The sequence below is a fragment of the Rhineura floridana genome, chromosome 3 (assembly GCF_030035675.1).
Source record: "Rhineura floridana isolate rRhiFlo1 chromosome 3, rRhiFlo1.hap2, whole genome shotgun sequence".
NCBI classification, from domain to species: domain Eukaryota; kingdom Metazoa; phylum Chordata; class Lepidosauria; order Squamata; family Rhineuridae; genus Rhineura; species Rhineura floridana.
In genome coordinates this window covers 7665084-7686075 of record NC_084482.1, presented here as the reverse complement: position 1 = coordinate 7686075, position 20992 = coordinate 7665084, and the positions used below count along the sequence as shown (strand labels likewise).

At 47.4% G+C, this 20992-nt stretch overlaps 1 protein-coding gene across 4 annotated transcripts in view; it reads right to left on the bottom strand.

The window, feature by feature from the left end:
* The window catches only part of FLNA (filamin A), a 98253-nt gene extending 80944 nt beyond the window's left edge, over window positions 1–17309 (bottom strand). For 2 of the 4 annotated variants that reach the window (XM_061614247.1, XM_061614248.1), the window contains exon 1: window positions 17163–17309. The gene's annotated coding sequence lies outside the window, so the exon portion shown is untranslated. The remainder of the gene's footprint in view (window positions 1–17162) is intronic. The other 2 variants (XM_061614249.1, XM_061614250.1) reach the window with 2 other exon arrangements.
* Between the last annotated feature and the right edge of the window lie 3683 nt (window positions 17310–20992).

Here is a 20992-nt window from a genome sequence, read left to right as displayed (position 1 = left end):
CGCTGCAACATTCAACTACAGAGGAGAAAACGACACTTGCCCAATGGGGGAGACAGATACAAAGCGGAGGGATTCAGCTGTTAAGTGGTTTTAGGGCAGATCAGCCCCCACACACACACACCCTGGAAGGCGCCGGAGAAATACCACCGGGCGAGTAAGCGCACATCTCTCAAATTCCAGCGCGATGAGGCCCAGCCGACGGGAGCTGCCCCCACTCTTCTCTTCTGCTCCCCTCCTCCCCACAGACTTCCACACCCGACCCGGCCCTGCGCCTAAAATACAAGTTTTAAAAATCCCAAAGCTTCCCCCCCCCGACTATGGAAATTCAACTGCGTTGCTGGCTCTTGTGCTTCTACCTGGTTCGGCCCGACCTGGGGGTTTCCTCTTCCAAGGACGAGTTATTATCTAAGTAAGATCAAGTGACTCTCTCTCTCCCTCCCTCTAGCATCTTCCCGCTGCCGCCGCCGAGACTGCCAGAGGGCCAGTCTCGTCTTGTTGTCAGCACTTCGGTTCCTGTCCCTCAGTCACTCCCTCTCTTTCGGACACATACAATCTACACAACAGAGTTGCCTCCATGCTTGTGACTATAGAATCCTCCTACCTCCCAGCACAGCACACAGAGGAGAGGCCCTCAGGCCAGAGTTTTATCGGAGGTCCTCCGAAAGAGTCCACCTTTCAGATGAATGGTTGTTTTTGTTGAAAGCCCTGTGATTGCAGAGCTAGAGGCTAGAGCAGCCTTTCCCAACCAGTGTGCCTCCAGATCAGAGCTTGGAAAAGTTACTTGTTTGAACTACAACTCCCATCAGCCCAATCCAGTGGCCATGCTGGCTGGGGCTGATGGGAGTTGTAGTTCAAAAAAAGTAACTTTTCCAAGCTCTGCTCCAGATGTTGTTGGACCACAACTCCCATCAGCCTCAGCCAGCATTGCCAATGGTCAGGAAAGATAGGAGTTGTGGTCCAACAACATCTGGAGGCACACTGGTTGGGAAAGGCTGCATTATAAGGTTAAAGGCTCATAATTTTTTCAGGCAGAGAAAAGGCCTGGCAGCTTTCATTTGTAGACAATTAACTAGACCTGACAAAAATGGATTCATATGAAGATATATACCAAGTCAGACTAATGGGCCATTTAGCCCCGTGTTGTCTGCCCTGGCCCTCAAGAGCTCTGCTACCTGAGATCCTTTTTGGCTAGAGGTGATGCTGGGGATTGAACCTGGTCAAAGCACGTCCTGCTGACCTACAGTCACTGCCTATAGTCATGCCTGTTGGTGTCTTCCCATCACTGTTTCACTCACCCCCTCTCCCAAGTGCTAATTAGAACCAATGTGTTCTTATCTCTGCATTACTTGTTGAAACTGGCCTGGCTGTTTTTTTGCCATGGCCTCACCAGTCTGTTTCAGTCACCTATGTCATTCCCATGTCACAAAGCTAAATGAAAGGGCCATCTCAGGTAGCAGAGGTCGGTGAGAGATGCACAGATACAGTTAGGGCCAACCCTGCTGTTAGGCAGAGCGAGGCAGCTGATGCTGAGAGATGGGGAACATCAGCAAGATGTTGGGAAGACATAGCCCCCTATACTAGCCTGTTGTCCTCAAGTGCAGCGGAAAAGGCTGTCCCATTGCTAGTGTTGAAATAAGATTCAAGGTCCCAGGCGATGGTCTGAAGGCACATGAGGCCATCTCCCTGCTGAAGCTAAGCAGGGTCAGGTCTGGTCAGTGCCTGGATGGGAGACCACTTGGGAACCATATGTAAGCCGCCTTGGGTTTCTATGATGAAAATAAAGCCGGGTTATAAATGTAATAAAGAAAATAAATAAATAATTCAACTGCCAATCTGATCAGCTTCTGTACATAGAACTGGAGAGGAATGCCATCTTGTGTAAAGTTATGCTCTGGAGATAATCCATTGGGCATGATTCACCAGGAAGTTTTTCAGCACAAGCCTCACTGAAACAAATGGGGCCTTTACAAGACTACTATGGCCCTTGCATAGCTTCCACTCATTTCCATGGGACTTGTGCAGGAACATTTATTGGTACATGGTGCCCCATGTTAATCAGTGGAATGGAAGGCAGGGCATTAGAACTGCCTACCAAAACATGTTTGGGGCTGGCTTTGTTGCACTCTGTGTTAACAAAAGTAGAGATGACCCTGGCTGTGTACATCCCATATATTTAAAGCACATGACTTTCCCCAAAGAATCCCAGGAACTGTAGTTTACCCCTCACAAAGTGGTTAAAGGCTGCAATCCAATATATATCTACCCAGCTCCATTGGGTTCAATGGGACTTACTCCCAGGTAAGTGTGGGTTGCAGCCTAAGTGTACTAGGAATTCGTAGCACTGTGAGGTGTAAGCTACAGTTTCCAGGGAGGAAGCCATGTGCTTTAAATGCATGCAACCTCTGCTTACAGTATATTTGTGCACAGTCATTTAATGAATCCCGATGCAGTGTACTTGCAGGAAGGGGATGTCTGGGAGAGGACAGCTCCAGATCAGTATCCCGCTCTGTTCCAATATGATTTCTTCAGGACCAAGGCAAAGGAATGCTTTAACAGAGGGTTGGGGGACTCCAGCTCTGATGGATCTGGATCCTCTTGAGGATCAGGAACTGGTTAGGAAACAGAAAGCAGAGGGTAGGAATAAATGGACAGTTCTCCCAAAGGAGGAATGTAGAAAGTGGAGTCCTTCAATTATCACTTTGTAACTTGTTAATAAATGATCTAGAGTTAGGGGTGAGTATTTATTTATTATTTGATTTATATCCTGCTCTTTCTCCCAGTAGGGGCCCAGAGTGCAACAAAGCCGGCCCCAGAGTACTGAGGTGGCCAAGTTTGCTGATGACACCAAATTGTTCAGGGTTGTTAAAAGACAAAGGGATTGCAAAGTGCAAAAGGACCTCTTCAAGCTGAATAAACAGGTGGTAAAACAGCAAATGCAATTCAATGTTAACAAGTGTAAAGTTATGCATACTGGAGCAAAAAATATTAATTTCACATATACGCTAATGGAGTCTGAACAGACAGTGACTGACCAGAAATGAGACCTTGGGGTCCTAGTGGATAGCTCGATGAAGATGTCAAGCCAGTGTGCAGCAGCTGTGAAAAAGGCAAATTCCATGCTAGGGATCATTAAGAAAGGTGTTGAAAATAAAACTGCTACTATCAAAATGCTGTTATACGAATCTATGGTGTGGCTGTATTTGGAATACTGTGTACAGTTCTGGTTGCCTCACCTCCAAAAGAATATTGTAGAGTTGGAAAAGGTTCAGAAAAGGACAACCAAAATGATCAAGGGGATGGAGCGACTCCCCTATGAGGAAAGGCTGCAGCATTTGGGTTTTTTTCAGAGAAAAGTAAGAGGTGACAGAAGTGCATGAAAATATGCATGGTATGGAGAAAGTAGACAGAGAAAAGTTTTTCTCCATCTGTCATAACACTAGAACTCGTGGACATTCAATAAAGCTGAATGTTGGAAGATTCAAGACAGACAAAAGAAAGGACTTCTTCACACAGCACATTGTTAAACAGTGGAATTTGCTCCCACAAGAGGCAGGGATGGCCGCCACCTCAGATGGCTTTAAAAGAAGATGAGACAAATTCATGAAGGATAGGGCTATCAATGGCTACTAGCCATAATGGCTATGCTCCATCTCCCTAATTGGAGGTGGTGTACTTGCTAATACCAGTTGCTGGAAACCACAGGAGGAAATAGTGCTGTTGCACTCAGGTCCTGCTTGTGGGCTTCCCATAGGCATCTGGTTGGCCACTGTGAGAACAGGATGCTGGACTAGATGGACCATTGGCCTGATCCAGCAGGGCTCTTATGTTCTTTACTCCCATCACACCCTAGTCAATACAACAAACAGAGATGATGGGTGTTGGAATTCAAGATCTGGAGGGAACAGAACTGGTGTGCCTGCAGGGAACCAGGAGATGTCTTGCTTGCATATTAATACCAGTCTTAGGGATATACAGCCAAAGGACTGCAGGAGAGTGCCCCCTGCTGGAGGATCAGCACATACATTGCACTGTGTGTGCGTTTCTGTCCAGCTGCTTGCTCTGTCCTACTCCTCGCATACCCATGATTCAGCAAGCCACAGGGGCCCAGCGACTTTGCAGAAGCAGCCCCAGCCCCACCCTGACTTCCTGAGACTGGTTTTGAAATTTCTCACTCTGTACCAGCTCCTATGCACCCCACCCTGGGACTTCCCCATCTCACAGGACTGGGGGGAGGGCGTGGGCAGATCAGACAAAACGGTATGTGTGGTAGGGAGACCCTGTTGCTAGAGCATATTAGAGGAAGAGTTCAGACTCTCTATATTTGGCTGGGCGGTGGCTCAGTGGCAGAGCGTCTGCCTTGCCTACAGGAGGTCCCCAGGTTTAATCTCTGGCATCTCCAGGTAGGGCTGGGCAAGACTCCCTGTCTGAAACCCTGGATGGGAGGCAATACTGAACCAGATGCACCCATGACCTCCCTCGGTGTAAGGGAGCTTCTGGTGTTCCTGCGATGGTGGGACTCCACAACCTGGCCCTCTAAACTGTGCAGTTATGCCTCCAGATGTGCCAGCAGTGGTGACTCAGGGATGGTGGTGGTGGTGGTGAAGGAACACAGCAGACACTTGATGACAATCTTCTGTCACGTCATCTTCATTCTACGTGACTGTGGGCCACAGCTCAGGCCACACAGCCCAGGCTTTGTATGCCAAAGGTCCTGTGTTCAGTCACTGCCACCTCTAGGTAGGGCTGGGAGAGACACCTGCCTGAAACTCTGGAGGGCCACTGCCAGTCAGTGTAGGCAATCCTGAGCTAGACGGACCCACCGTCTGACTTGGCATGAGGCAGGTTGGTAACAGGGCTGAGTCCTGGGGCTGAAACACAAGCAGGCTCTGAAGCTGGCCTGGCAAACCATCGGTTAAGCCCTGGATTGACGGTACCTTTGAGCTAGGAACCAGTAGCAAGGCAGACACAGGGAGGAGGTGGAGTGGCTAGGCATAAGGACAAAGGCTGCTGGCTGTCCACCTCCTTGTTCACTGGTTTGGTCACCACATTTCCTGTCATCAGCGTAGTGCGACATAGAGGCCCAGAGCCTGATCTATTTATTCATCAGGTCATGCCTGCTTCAGATCATCTTTAGTCAAACAGTGATGGCCTCAGGCAAGCTATTCTTTCTCAGCCTCATTTTGTTCCTCTGCTTCTGCAACATGGGGACAATAATACTCTGGCCTGGGGTTGGGGGAGCTAGCCAGGCAAGGAAAAGGGTGCATGGGTGCCCCCTTCTGGTCTGGCCTGGAATGTACATGGTGTGCTTACGTCCCTTATTTGTTTTTGAGTGCTTGGTCCCTTTTAAACGGCAGGCACGAGGCTTAAAATCCTCACACACAATCTCTTTGCGGACAAAAGTGTCCAGAGATCAGTTTTCAATATTAGATTTGACAGGTTTCAAGACTGTCTGGAAGGCACCATCCAAATATCTCCACTTCAGCGAAGCTTTTGATATATCTCGACTTCAGGAAAGCTTTTGACAAAGTGCCCCATGATATTCTGATTAGCGAGCTAGCTAAATGTGGGCTGGATGGGACAACTATCAGGTGGATCTACAGTCGGCTCCAGAATCGTACTCAAAGAGTGCTTATCAATGATTCCTTCTCAAACTGGGCAGAAGTAACAAGTGGGGTACCACAGGGCTTAGTCCTGGGCCCAGTGCTCTTCAACATTTTTGTTAATGACTTGGATGAGGAGGTACAGAGCATGCTTATCAAATTTGCAGATGATACAAAATTGGGGGGCACAGCTAATACTGTGGAAGGCAGAAACAAAATTCAAAGGGACCTTGATAGGCTGGAGCATTGGACTGAAAACAACAGAATGAAATTCAACAGGGATAAATGCTACGTTCTACACTTAGGAAAAAGAAACCAAATGCACAGTTATAAGATGGGGGATATGGCTCAGCAATACGACATGTGAGAAGGATCTTGGAATTGTTGTTGATCACAAGCTGAATATGAGCCAACAGTGTGATGTGGCTGCAAAAAAGGCATATGCTATATTAGGCTGCATTAACAGAAGTATAGTTTCCAAATTGCGTGAAGTACTAGTTCCCCTCTATTCAGCACTGGTTAGGCCTCATCTTGAATACTGTGTCCAGTTCTGGTCTCCGTACTTCAAGAAGGATGCAGACAAACTGGAACAGGTTCAGACAACGGCAACAAGGATGATCAGGGGACTAGAAACAAAGCCCTATGAGGAGAGACTGAAAGCCCTGAGAAGAGAAGACTGAGGGGAGATATGATAGCACTCTTCAAGTACATGAAAGGTTGTCACACAGAGGAGGGCCAGAATCTCTTCTTGATCATCCCAGAGTGCAGGACATGGAATAATGGGCTCAAATTGCAGGAAGCCAGATTTCGACTGGACATCAGGAAAAACTTCCTAACTGGTAGAGCCATACAACAATGGAAAAAATTACCTAGAGAGGTAGTGGGCTCTCCGACACTGGAGGCATTCAAGAGGCAGCTGGACAGTCATCTGTCGGGAATGCTTTGATTTGGGTTCCTGCATTGAGCAGGAGGTTGGACTTGATGGCCTTTCCAACTCTACTATTCTATGATTCTATGAAATAAATATTAGCATTTATACAGCACATTTCAAATGTTCAAAGCACATTACATATCCATTTTGGTGAGCAAATCTTAACCAGAGCCCTCCAAGGACAGCCAATATTATCATATTATTGCAATATATTATCATATATTGCAAGTGTGTGTGTGAGAGAGAGACACTAGGAGTTCAGTGGCTTGCCTAGGCTATGAAATCAAATGCAGAGATTTATAATCAAATTATATAATTTGTTCTAAACAGACATAAGTATAAAGTTAGTTGCATACAACACAAACCTAACTATGTCTACTGTGAAGTAAATCCTATTGAATTCACTGGTGCTTACTCCCAAGTAAGTGGGGTTAGAACTGCAGTCTTAGTTAAATGACTGATGACAGATGCCAAAGCATACAACTAAATGATTTTATGTTTACTTCTGTTTTCTTCAGTTATGCATTTCATTCACACAAATTTCCAGAACTGTGGGCATGGTGTGTGTGTGTGGAGCGGACTGAATTATATTTTGAAATTAGTGATATCACAGGAACCATCCAATAGGATCATCTGATACAAATCTGTAGTATGATCACACAGTTCTAAAAATGTTGCCCTCCTGGTGAAGGGAAGTTTCGATTGTAGCAGGCACTTCTTGGAGCACCGTAATCCCACCCAAAACCTAATTTGTCCATTGAAGCAGGAGTGGAAATGAATATCAGGTACTTCCTGGGAGGCCAAAATTGCTTCCATGTCTCTGAAATGTATGACTATACGGCTGTGCATATGCACATGTAATGAGAGCAGATATTTCCTAATGTATATTTTGCATGCAGATGGAAGGGAAAAAACGTAAGAGTTCAAACAGCAAAATGCACACACAACAGTGTCAACCGTGAGCAGTAAACACTTGTTTAAATGGCTGTTTTTCCTATAATCAACATGCAAACAGCAAACAAAAAAGTTCAAGTTCCCATCTCTGTGTTTATAGCTGGAAAACCTGGCCATTTAAACCAATGCTCACCATGGAGACCACCATGCAAGTATATTGGAGGAAGGCAATTCCTTACATGGTACAATCATTTATTCATATGCTGGGCATGCATACTGTATATGGGACTTTGCGTGAGTGAATGTTATCTCTGTGTTAGTTGGGTACACCTGGTGTGTGTGGGGGGCTGCATGCTGTGTAAGCATGTACAAATGTGTGCACTATATTTGCCAGAGGGATTCTCAGTAATACACCCCAATCTTTGTAGTTCATGCCTGGGCAGGACAGACCTGCTCAGTGCCTTTTCTGCTGGTGTTTGGGCTAGCAGGGTTGGGCAGGTGGGATAAACTGTTCTTCCTAGACAATTTTGGTATAAGTGCCAGTTAGAGGCCTGCAAAGCACTGCCTCACTTAACTGTTAGCAACATGTCTATTGTTATGACATGTAGAAGGAAGGTCTGTATATACGTTGACCACGGTATCCTGATGGATCACCTGGAAGGACTGGGAATTGGAAGCACTGTTTTACAGTGGTTCCGTTCCTTTCTCTCTGACAGGCACCAACAGGTAGCATTGGGAGATGAGGTTTCAGACCCTTGGCCCCTCACTTGTGGAGTGCCACAGGGTTCTATCCTCTCTCCCATGCTATTTAATATCTACATGAAGCCGCTGGGATCTATCATCAGGAGATTTGGGCTGCGGTGTCACCAATATGCGGATGACACACAGCTCTATCTCTCGTTTAAGTCTTCACCAGAGTTGGCTGTGGAGACCATGTCCAAGTGCCTGGAATCCGTGAGTGGATGGATGGGAAGGAACAGGCTGAAGCTAAATCCTGACAAGACCGAGGTACTGCTTGTGGGAGACAGGGGTAGGCTGGGTCCTGTTGACCTGAGGTTTAATGGGGTACAATTGCCCCTGAAGGACCAGGTCCGCAGCCTGGGGGTTGTTCTTGATTCCAGGCTGTCCATGGAGGTTCAGATTTCGGCAGTGAGCCTGGCAGCCTGGTACCAACTACACCTCATACGCAGGCTGCAACCCTACCTCCCTGTTCATCAGCTCCCACTGGTAGTACATGCCCTGGTCACCTCTCGATTAGACTACTGCAATGCGCTCTACGTGGGGTTACCCTTGAAAATGGTCCGGAAACTTCAACTGGTACAGAATGCGGCGGCTCGTTTACTTACAAACAGCCGTCGCCGTGATCATATTACACCAGTATTATTTAATCTACACTGGCTTCCAGTAGTTTTCCGGGCCCAATTCAAGGTGTTGGTGTTAACCTTTAAATCCCTATATGGTTTCGGCCCGGTTTATCTGAAGGAGCACCTCCAGCGTCACCAACTATGCCGCCCGACAAGATCCGCCACGCAGGGCCTTCTCTCAATCCCACCAACAAAAGTAGCTAGGTTGGTGGGGACTAGAGAGAGGGCTTTTTCGGTGGCGGCCCACACTCTCTGGAATTCCCTCCCGTTTGATCTTCGACATGCCCCTTCCCTGGATATCTTCTGCCGAGCATTAAAAACTTGGCTGTTTGGTCAGGCCTTCGAGACTATCAGGATGGGCTAATTATATACTCAATCCCCGCTGCTATGTATTACAATTGCTGCTATTCTGTCACTGATGATTATTTGTATTTTATTGTATTTATTGTATTTACTGTATTTTGTATTTTATTGAATTTAATATGTACACCGCCTAGAGTGGCTTCGGCCAGATAGGCGGCCTAAAAATTAAAAAAAAATTAAATTATTATTATTATTAATTATTATACTGCAAGATATCTATCTCCTGGTAGATGTGCTGCACATTTCTGGGGATTGTACCCTGAAGGATCACTTTCTAGGCTTTGCCTTCGTGCATCCCACAAGACTTTACTTCTTATTAGCACCAAATACCAACAATTTAATTACCTGGTGGAAAAGTAATTTACCCCAACCCTGTTTTCTCCTTTCCCATAACCCATCTGAAGCAGGATTCCCCTCTCATTTATGTCCCAAATTGCAACTGATGTATGCTGTCCTGTAGAAGTTAATGGAAACCTTTGCAGAATCAAGCTTGTACTTATCTACACAGGCCTCCCCCTTCTGTATAGCACCTCCCCCAATCTGCAGTTCAGTTTCTTGGTCTGGGGATCTGGCTTTAATAAGGAAAAAATGTCCAAAGGTTTTGGAAGTTAAACATTTTCTCCTGTACCTTTTGTTTCTTGCTCCCCCGCCGCTACTTGTCTGATGTTTCCCTTTTTTGCTGTATTTTATAAGGAAAGAAAATCTTTACTTGCTGAAATCCTGTTCCATCCTGGAGTCTCACAGTAGGTAACAATATGTTAGTAATGTCCAGCCAAAAAATAAATATACTGTTTATACTATACTATGTATTTCATAGAGTCATAGAATAGTAGAGTTGGAAGGGGCCTATAAGGCCATCAAGTCCAACCTCCTGCTCAATGCAGGAATCCAAATCAAAGCATTCCTGACAGATGGCTGTCCAGCTGCCTCTTGAATGCCTCCAGTGTTGGAAAGCCCACTACCTCTCTAGGTAATTGGTTCCATTGTCGTATGGCTCTAACAGTTAGGAAGTTTTTTTCTGATGTCCAGTCGAAATCTATTTAATTAATCTATTTAATTCTGGCCACCAGTCCAAACAGCCAGCTTTAGCATTTTGGTGCTTGAGATGGAAAATGAACATGGAGCAAAATCCTCCAGAAAAAAATCCTACATCTGCTCCATTGAAATGAACGGAAGTACTCTTGTGTAGTTCATGGGATCTTGGACAGGAGCACTTCCTGGTAGAATTCATTTCATAATAAATCTGTGTGTGCTCCCCCAATCTCCATAAAATAGCACCCAAAATCTGCCATGAAGTCAGCAGCTTCACCATGTGCTGTTGGTAAGTCCGGACACTCAAGATTCAGCAAGAGGGAAGCTGATTCTTTCAAATGCTTGCAGGTGATCACAGGCAATTGGATTGCTACAGAGTAAAGCATCTGGGAGTCAACTCAAGCAGAGCTTTCCCCACTGCCACCTGGTGCTAAAGTGATCATGTGACTGGAGCTATAGCTCTGGCAAACGGCCAAGGGAAGGGAGCTCCATGCATGTGGCTGCAGCAGCCACCTAAAATGTTTTCTGTTCATGCCCTTGATATTTGCAGGGCTGCCAGTGGCATCTTGCTGCTCCAAGCAGCTGTGCCATCCCCAAGCAGCTGTGTCTGAGAAATGCACCCCAGCACCCTTTGCAGTGCTATAGAGAGCATGCTGTGGCTCAGCCCTCTAAAGCAGTTGCACAAGATTCAAGGGCTGAGTTCCAAAGCAGGGCTTGGAAAAGTTACTTTTTTAACCTACAGCTCCCATCAGCCCTAGCCAGCATGGCCACTGGAGTGGGCTGATGGGATTTGTAGTCCAAAAAAGTAACTTTTCCAAGGTCCTCCACAACGTTGGAAGGGTGAGTCTGCCTGAAGGGACCCCTTGGATCACACCTCCTGCCTCTTGGGAACCCCAAAAATATTGCTGTCCCAAGCAGAGGATTGGGTTGCTGATGGAGTTGAGCTGACTGTGGGATGATATTGTTCATGGGCTCCTCTAGGCTGATCACTGAAGAGACTTGGGGAATAGGTGGTGTCAGGAGCTCATTGAGCTTCCAGCACAGTGAGATAAGACAAGCCAGAAAAACACATACAAAGGATCCATGAGAAGAGGAACCAATGACATCCCCATATATTCTGAATGCTTACCCACCCATCCAAGCATCCACTAATCAGTCCTGATCTATAGAGGTTCAAGATCAGCACACATGTTGAGAAATTATGTTTTCTTGTGGTGCAGAAAATAAACCTTAAGCAACCCTTTCCTTTTCCCGTCGACCTTATGGCGAGCCACTGATCAGGTCCCTCTATGGCAGTGGTTCTCAAACTTTTTTGGTTCGCGGCGCACTGTAAAACATATAAAAATTTTCTGGTGCACTTTGTGTCCAGAATTAAAAATATATTAATATATATTTAAACTATGAATAACTTAAACTATTACAAATGGGTTTCTTCTCATTTTTAAAATATACTTTCATAATATTTGAGGCACACCTAGCCACCTCTTAGGGCGCACCATTTGAGAATCACTGCTCTGTGGAATATGGGGAGGGAGGTGTTAGTAAAAGAGATGCATGCAGTTCCAAGGTTCTATCAAGAGGTGGCACACTTGCCTCCCCTCCCAACTCCCCAGTTCCCTCCTTTCCGCGCTGCCACTCCTCCTCCAAGCAGCGCAGAACTCCCAGCCTTGGGACCTGGCTTCATATTTTCCCCTTATTTGGAGAGTTTCATTTCTTTGGGTTTTTAAAATAACCATCCAGACCCTCCCCAGGGCCGTGGGGGATGGGGATAGAAGCAGTGAGCTACGAGTCAGGGTGGAGGGGCGTCAGCAGCAGGGAGCGAACCCTGGGGATGGGATAGAAGTGTGTGCGTGCGTGTTGTCCGAAGGGTGGGGGTGAGAGAAGAAGGCTATGGCTAGGTAGGGAGGGGGGCGCGGGCGTATCAGAGCAAACTAAGGTCGAAGCAAGAACGGCGGGCTGAGTTCTTGGATCTGGGCTGGGGTGGGGTGGCGGGGAAACAAGCCCTTTTACTCTGTGTCACTTAATCTGGACTGTCACCCTCTGATTCTGTATTCATTAGCAGGCTGAGGAATCCCCACTTTCCTTAAAAGTATGCAGCACTGGGGATACTTATTTACTGCATTTACACCTCGCCTTTCCTTGAAGAAGCTTGAGGTGGTGCCCATGGTTCTTCCCATTCCAGCCTCTTAATAACCCTGCAAGGTAGGTCAGGCTGAGAGACAGGGCCTGGCTCAAAGTCACCCAAGGAGCTCCATGGGCTGACTAGGGGGTATTTGAACCCTGGTCTCCTTGGTCCTAGTCCAACACTCTAATTACTACATCGTGCTGGCAGTAAAGGATTAGGGTCCCACATGATTTTTCCCCCTTACACAGATGAGGCCAAAGGCCCATTCACACAATTCTGTCTCTGGCAGCCATAGTTTTTTTAGCCTGCCTTCGGCACTGACTTTCTCCTGCACTGCCAAGCTCTGAGGTAGTTGTGTAAAAGTTGGCCGCTTCCTGTCTGTCACCTACCATGGGCTGTGGCAAACCTGGATCAGTGGCAAGGGCATGCCAAACGCTGGCCCAGGCTCAGCTTAGTATACAGCAAGCGGCAACAATTGTCTTTACTTGGCCAGCTCAGCCTACAGCAGCTTGACTAAAGTTGACTAAAACAGCAGGAGAGGTGGGTCTGCCATGAGGTAAATTGAGGGAGCTGCCTCAGGTGGCTAATTTTGGGGGTTTCCATTGAATAGCAGCAACATGTCAGTTGGTGTTATTGCATGTGTATTATCCTGGTAAGTGCTGTTTGGATTTCTTGCCTCAGACACCCAAATGTGGCTTGTGCAAGATAACATCCAGGAGGATATTTATGGGCTTCCCAGAGGCATCTGGTTGACCGCTGTGGAGAACAGAATGCTGGACTAGATGGGCCTTTGGCCTCAACCAGCAGGACTCTCCTTATGCTCTTATGGATTGTGCCCTATGTTAATTGTGGGCATTTGGGTGGGGTGTGTAGAAATACTATTTGGACTTGCCACCTCAGGAAGACAGAAAAATACTTGAGGTAGCCCTGCATGTTCTAGTAATTCCCCAAGAGATTTTGGCCCGGAAAGGCAGCCCCCAACCCCCATATGATTACATTTTTATCTGGCATTTTTTCAGGGTGGCCTGCTTGCTTTCCCCCACCCTTTTGTCCTCACAACAAACCTGTGAGGAAGGCTAGGAGGAGAGACATTGACCATCCCAAGGTCATTTAGTAAGCTTTCTGGCCTAGTGAGGCTTTGAACCTGGGTCTCAGTGGTCCTAGCTTGACATACTACCCAATACTGTACACTGGCTCTTCCTTTTCCTCTTTCTCCTACACATATACACAGATAGAGCTAAGGACAGGAAGGCTTCTAAGCTGTGGAGACACACCCAGAGGACATCACCAGGTATCCCGTGTGAGTCTTTTAAAAAATGTATTCAATAAAGCTTGAACATGTCACAAACCAGTATTGAGGACATACCTTTTCATCCTTCCTCATCCTCAAGACTTTCCTAGGACAGCATAATTCAGAATGAATTACATGCCCTGGAAGGGACCACACCATACGTCCTCTAGGATGCCTCTTAGGAGACATCCTTATTCCATTTGTGGTTGATGTAGACAACTGTAGTCAACCTAGTCCCTTGCAGATGTTGTTGGACTCCAACTCCCATCAGCTCCACCCAGCATGGCCAATGGTAAGGGATGACAGGAGTTGTAGTTCAGCAACTCCTAGAGGGCTGAACTACATTGACTACTCCTGACAAAAATGGGCCACATGACCTCAAAAAGGCCCTTAGCTTTTACGTTCTCATTGCCGGTGCCCATGGCATCATCCACTAACCTATATTCTACTGTCGGCCCACCCTCAGCCCCTCTTTCTGACACAATACACTTCTGGAATGTACACCCAAAGCGATGCCCATTCCTTCCAGCTTCATCAGAAATAACCATTACAGCCTGGGACTGTAGTCACAATTCTAAGCCACATCAGAACCCCTTGTATGGCTGGCTCACAAGATCACAAACTTTTATGCCAGCCTTCGCCGACCTGGTGCCCTCCAGGTGTTTTGGAGTACAGTTCCCATCAGCCCTGCTGGCTGGGGCCGATGGGAGTTGCAGTTCAAATCATTTGGAGGGCAGCAGGTTGCCAAAGGCTACTTGAAGTAGTCATTAACTCTGATTACATCACCACCGCCACCACCACCACCCAGGTTCCATAGTCATGACTAGTAATGTGAATTCTACTGTTCATTGTCCTTCATTGTGTTTTAAGAATGAGGAAAGTCCTCTGTTTTACCTCTGTTAATTGTGAACATATAGTATCGTTAAAGACTTTTGGGGACTTCGAATAGTTCAATTCTGTACTTATCTACTCATCAGATGTAAGTCCCATCGAGTTTAATGGAGCTTACTTCCACGTAAGTTAACATAGGATTGCAGCCTACCTGACTACAATCCTAACCCCACTTCCCTAGGAGTACGCCCCACTGAATTCAGTAGGATTTACTTCTGAGTAGACATGGTTAGGATTGCACTGTAGGGCTGCACCTACCTGGTAAGTAATCCTAATGGGATAAAGTGCTATTTGTTTCTGAATAAACACGCATAGGATCATGCTGATTTTTCCCTTACATGATGTTGTGTATGCGCGCATCAGCATGCAGTGAAAGAGCTGAAAAATAATAAGAATACTTTAGCTACCATGATTGTGTTGACAAATGGGTGGCGAAAGAGGACTATACTAAGTGAGGCTGCATTCATACTGTATGACCCTGCATATGCACAAGATCACCCTTATACTTTTTGATAATCCATCTGGAATAATACCACCTCCTCATGATTCAATGCTCTCATTTACTAATGCACATTAAAATTTCTACTTGACCCATGAAAGAATATGTATTAAAATGGTTGAGGGGAAAAACACTTTTGAAGTTTTCCAGTGTGGTGGAGTTGGATAGCTTGTTGGCCTTAGAACAGAAAAACCTGGTTCAAATCCTCACCAAGCCAGAAAGCTTCCCCCTGGCTAGTGAAGAGCTTCAGCCTAACCTGCTTCACAGGGTTGTTATGAGGATGATGGGATACCATCACAGACACCACCATTAATTCGTTACCTTTATAACCTTTATCTTTATAAATGGAACAGCTTCCTAGATTGTGAGTATGACAAGATGTTGGAAGGATACGCATGGGTAGTTGCTCTAAAGTGTATTCTTCTCCTCTGTCCTTATCATACCCACCCAGTTGTGGCTGACACTTACTCACAGTGTCAGAAACTGACCCAGGGCACCATCATCAGCACAAAGTTACACATGCCCCATCATACAGGAAAAGGTGACCAGAAGCTTCGTGAAGGGTGAATACCCAGAAATTGCTTGGGCCAGATAACATTTCTTTTGACACACTTTTGCACTCAAAATCACAAGTGGTTAAAGAGGGAGTAAAAGGTGGAATTCTCCCCAGAGAAACACCCTTACTGTGAAGCAAGACAGTCTCCTAAGGTGGATTTAGCATAACAGTACCGTTAAGGACAGCAGAGCAAGAGATAGTTCTGGTCCAGAGGGAAGTTCTGCAAATGCCTCACTAAAATGGGCAGGGGCAGCATAGTTTAGCTGGAGTTTGCACAGGAAAGCTTCCCAGCAGGCTGCACCCCACATAATTTGATGGGAGCTATTTAGATGTGGTACCTTTGGAACTTACATGGGTCTTGGCTGCACACTCCAGTTTCAGATTCATGTTTCCCAGGAGCAGATCAAAACGTCTAGCCTGCTCTGATGGTAGTTGCTCTCTAAGCTACTAACCAAGAGCAAAAAAATATTTGTGACTGTGTTGCAAAAACCACAGGGTCACAAGCTCAGACCTCTCCTCTCCCCAGCCCTCCTGCCTAAACATGCACAGATACAACCCCAAGCCGGCAGCAGGATGACTAGAGAAGACTATCTGATGTACCAGAGACACCTAAATATCGCTCTGCCAAACAGCAGCAGGTGGTGGTGGTCGATTGGGCGGGTTAGGGCACTTCTACACTGAGCAGAAAGGTAGGCAAGGGGCCATTCGATCACGCGTCTGCCTCCCTGTCCCTTTCCACCTGGCTGATGAATGGTGGGTCAATGTAGCTGGTCGCATTTGCTCAGGGAGAGACCCCCGGAGGAACAAGGACATCGAACAACAAGCGCGCGCACACACAGAAGCTTGCTCTCCACCTCCCTTCCGTTCTCATGAAGGGACATCTCATCCAGGTTGGGATGGAGGATGGGAGCTGAGCCCAGGCTGGAGAGGGAATAACGATCCTGTACCCCGTCGCTACCAGCTCTTCTGATGAACAGCTGACATCTTTCTCAAGTTCCCCTCCCCTGCTGACGGTCTCCCTTCCCCGCTGCTCTCTCGTCCAGACGTTCGCTGCCTGCGAGTTCATTCACACACACACCCGCGCCCTGCCCTGGCCCTCCATGGCTCCCCCTCTCCCGTCTTAGACAACAGGGTTCTCTTCCTCACCCCCCTCCGTCCCTCTCTCCCCATTCTTTTCTCCATCCCAGCTTCTCCCCCTAGCTTCGCTCCCAGGCTCCCAACCTTCCCTGCCTCCTTCAGCCCGGGCTCCTCTCCTCCACCCCGACCCCCATTCGAGGACTCCCTTCTTCGTCTTCTCCTCCATCCCGGGTTTCATTCCTCCCCTTCGTTTCTCTGCCTGGTCCATCCTCTTTCGCTCCATCCTTCTTGGCCCCTTCATTCCTCCGCCCTTTCCCGGTCTCGCTCTGCACCCCCGATTCCGCCGTCTTTCTCCTCCTCCGCCCCCTCTCTCCCTCTAGCCCCTCCGTCCCCTGCCTTCTGCCTTTTCCCGTCCCGTCCTTGCGGCGGCCGGTCCCTCTTTCCCATCCCGGATCCTCTTCGTCCGTCCCTCCCTCCTCCGACCCTACCTCGCCCCCCCCTGCCGTCCGCCTCACAGCCGCCGTCCGGTCTCTCCTCACCTCTCCGGACCTACGGGCGGGCAGGGATCGCGGTGGTGCGCCTGCCCAGCGAGGGATGATCGGACGGGACGGTGCTTGCGTCTCGGGCCGGAGCTCGGCACGGAATGGCCGGGCAACGGGGGGCGGCGGGGAGGACACCGGCCGGGCGGGCGGCTCAGCAAGCCTTAATTGGTAAAGAGTCGAGTCGACGGGAGGAAGGAGGGAGGAGGACCGGTCGCAGCAGATGGAGGGAGCATGGAGGAGGAGGAGAAGGGATCCAGACGCCGCCCTCGGGATGAGCTCAGAGCGAGTCTACCCCGGGAAAGAAGGTCTCCCCCTCTGGAGGGGACCGCCCCAGAGCCGGAGGACAACCATAGGGGGTGCGCTGGTCATGGTCATTTTGCCCCCTAGGGGGCGCCAACTTCCAACTGGGACTGACTTAATATAAACAGGGGCATCTCCCTCCCTCCACCAGGAGGCATCAGGGGCAAAGCGAGTGGCTGCGGTGTGTGAGATGACAGGTGAGAGCAGGGATGAAGCAAGGCAAGGTGGCTACCTCCAGGCTGCAGACTTTTGGGTGCTGACTGAAGGGAGGTGGAGGGCAGAATAGACAGATCTGCCCTATGGGACACAATCCACAGGGAAGTTCTCCTGCGCAAGCGTCATTGAAGTTACCCCATTCATTTCAAGTAAGATTGCATAAGAGGACATCCTTGCAGCTGACATCCTGTGTTAACAAGTGGGAGAGTGCCATTTGGATTTTCCTCCTCAAGCCTCAGAATGCCTTGGGTGAGGTGACTCCCACCTCTAGGTCACCTTCCTCCCCTCTCCAGACTCTAGGCAGGCAAGCCCCCCTGACAAAAGGACAGAGTGACAAGCCTATCGGATGGCTCTGTTTTGCCCACATTGACGCAGGGATCTTCCAGCTTAGTCTGGAAGCGCTCTGTGCCGCATCATCACTCTTGGCTGGGTATGAATCATGGGCATCGAAGGGTGAGGGGAAGAGGGTCAGCTGGTGAAGGACGTGGGGTATGGGGGTAGGGAACAGAGGTGGGGCGCAGGAAATGATGAATGGCAGGCATTGGGCTTGGGGGGAGGGGTGATAAGCTGCCACTGGGCATTGCCACAGCTGGGGCTACCAAGTGACTGTCTCGGTTGATAAAAGACTTGGGAGAGAAACTGCAAGGACTTTAAAAACTACACATAACTAATTATTTGTAACAAATAGAACAGGAAGAACCTGTATTTATCTCTAAATGTCAATAAACTGATCAATGAAACAATATAAAGTTATCTACGTGATATGTGCATGTCTGTCTATAGCTGAGCAAGTATATGGGAGTTGGTGTGAGTTCATGCAGTATACGTTCACATGCTGGAGATGGTGTGTCCATGTAGGTATCTATGAGGTTGCTTGTGTGCTGCACTTTGTGTGCCTCCAAATTTTTACACGTGTGTGCTAATGGCACAGATGTATGTTTTAGCATGTGTGCTTGTATAATATGGGGCCTGGAGCCCTGATCTGTACAGCAGCTGGTGGCAGAGGTGATCTTCTGGATCTGTTTCCTTGTAGAGCAGAAGAGGAATAATAAGCAATTCAGCTGTTGGATCCCATCTTGAGGTGAGGTCTAGAAAGTGTCCCACAAGAAAGCTGTGTGGCCAGGATCATTCCAAACCATTTTGGTCTCTAAAATACAAAATCCAAATGGTCCCACCTCTCCATTGATTAATGTGGGAAGGGTTGAGGTAGAGCTATAGCTCAGTGGTAGAACACACGCAGAAGGTTCCAGGTTCAATCCCTGGCATGTGCTACTAGGACTGGGAAAGTCTCCTGCCAGAAATCTGGGAGAACTATTGCCCACCAATGGACATCACTGATCAAGATGGACCAAAGGTCTGATTGAAGCTAAGGCAGCTCCCCATGCCCCAAATAAAATGTAGCACAATCCATTGGGAAGTTCTCTTGTGTCAGTCTCATTTTAAATTCACTCCTTTGCTCAGAAGAACATCCTGGTTGATTGTGCTCCAGGGGTCAGATCTATCTGTTTCCCAGTCTGCCACCCTTAATTGGTGTCCAAAATTGGTTGCCTAAAGTGACCCTTCTATTGAGGGCATAGGGCTTGCCAAACAACAAGTGCCCACTGTTTTGACAGCATAGGGACTAAACAACATTGTTCTGGACCACCTGCTTGTGCACTGTTATGTGGTCTCTCTGCCATTTACTACACACACCTCAGGATAGGGTACATATGTGTCTGGGGAACAGAGATGAACCAACACACAGCAAGTGTCATGTGAAGCATCTGTGATGACTTATGCTCCATCACATACTCTCTGCAACCTTTTTGCAGAGTGCCAAGATAATTTCTAAGGCAGTTTTACAGCCTGGACCTTACCATGGTCACTCAGGAACACATTCAATGAATTTTAACAAATTCATTTCAACCTTTATGCACAAAGCACTTTATATTTCTTTGATCCTGCTCTGTTTCACAATGAGCTTGTGAGGTGGGTTGAACATACAAGGGCCACATACATTAGAACATCAGTGAAATGTGCATGCTGTATGAAAACAACCACAGTGAACATACGAAGCTGTTCTGAGTCAGGCCATTGGCCCATCTTGCCCAGTATTGTCTCCTCCAGGGATGGGGAACATGTGGTTCTCCAGATGCTGCTGGACTTCATCTTCCATCATCCGTGACCATTGGCTATGCTGAATGGGGCTATGGGAATTAAGAGTCCAATATCATCTGAAGCAGCTTTCTCCAACCTGATGCCCTTCAGGTGTTCTGGACTACAGTTCCCATTGGCTGCAGCCAGCATGGCCAGTGAACAGGGATGATGGGAGCTGGAGTCCAACAACACATGGAGGGCACCAGGTTGAGAAAAAACGATCTGGAAGGCCTCAATTTATCTATCCCTAGTTGCATATGAAACAGTGGGATAAGCTACACCAGGAGAGGATTTGGATCAGCAAAATGGTGAATATAGAAACACTGAGCAATATTCTCTGCAACCAGTTGCCCTCTTTTTCTTTTCATTGACTTTTTAATACAAATTTATTAAGGGAGAAAAAAGAAAGAAAGAAAGAGAACCACCATCAGCTCACATCAACAAGTGTCAGTAGTACATCCATCGTAGCTGACATATACAGAGCAATATATGCCATCCAAATGTTCAAACTGGTATCCAAGTGAAGTTGGTGTTCATAAAAAGTACATTTAAATGTAGAAAGGACAATAAGGTCTTCAGACCATTGCGTAATAAATGATCCTTCCAGTTGCCCTCTTATTGAAAAAGAAACAGCACTGTGGTTTTAATACACATAAATACATACACACACTCTCTTAGTCCCAAAGCTATCAGAGAGCTTCGGCTATGGGGCGGTATACAAATGCAATAAATAAATAAATAAGGCCAACTGAAATTGTGGATGTGGGCAAGTTATTATTAATCATGCCCATGTCACAAACGAGGCAACCGAGCCTAAGTAAGTTGTCCAAAGCCTGCCAAAACTAAGCCAAGATTTGAATACAGGGCCCCCAGCTGCACATCCAAAGTGATGCTGCTCAGTAAGTCACCCAGTCAGTTTAATGGAATGCGTGTGCGCAAGAGCATTAAGTGATAGGAAGTGCGAATGGGCACGTTCCTGCAACTACCAGCAGCATGACCATATTTGCATACCTGGAATGAAGTTGTGTGAATATTTTAGGCTCACACACTGGCAGGCTTTACTGCTGGAGACGTTTCAAAGAAGAATCTTGTCCCATATTAACATCCAGCACAAGAGTACTTCGGAATGGTTCACGCAAGCACTCCAGTTCATGCCTCTCTTGGTTTCACACCAA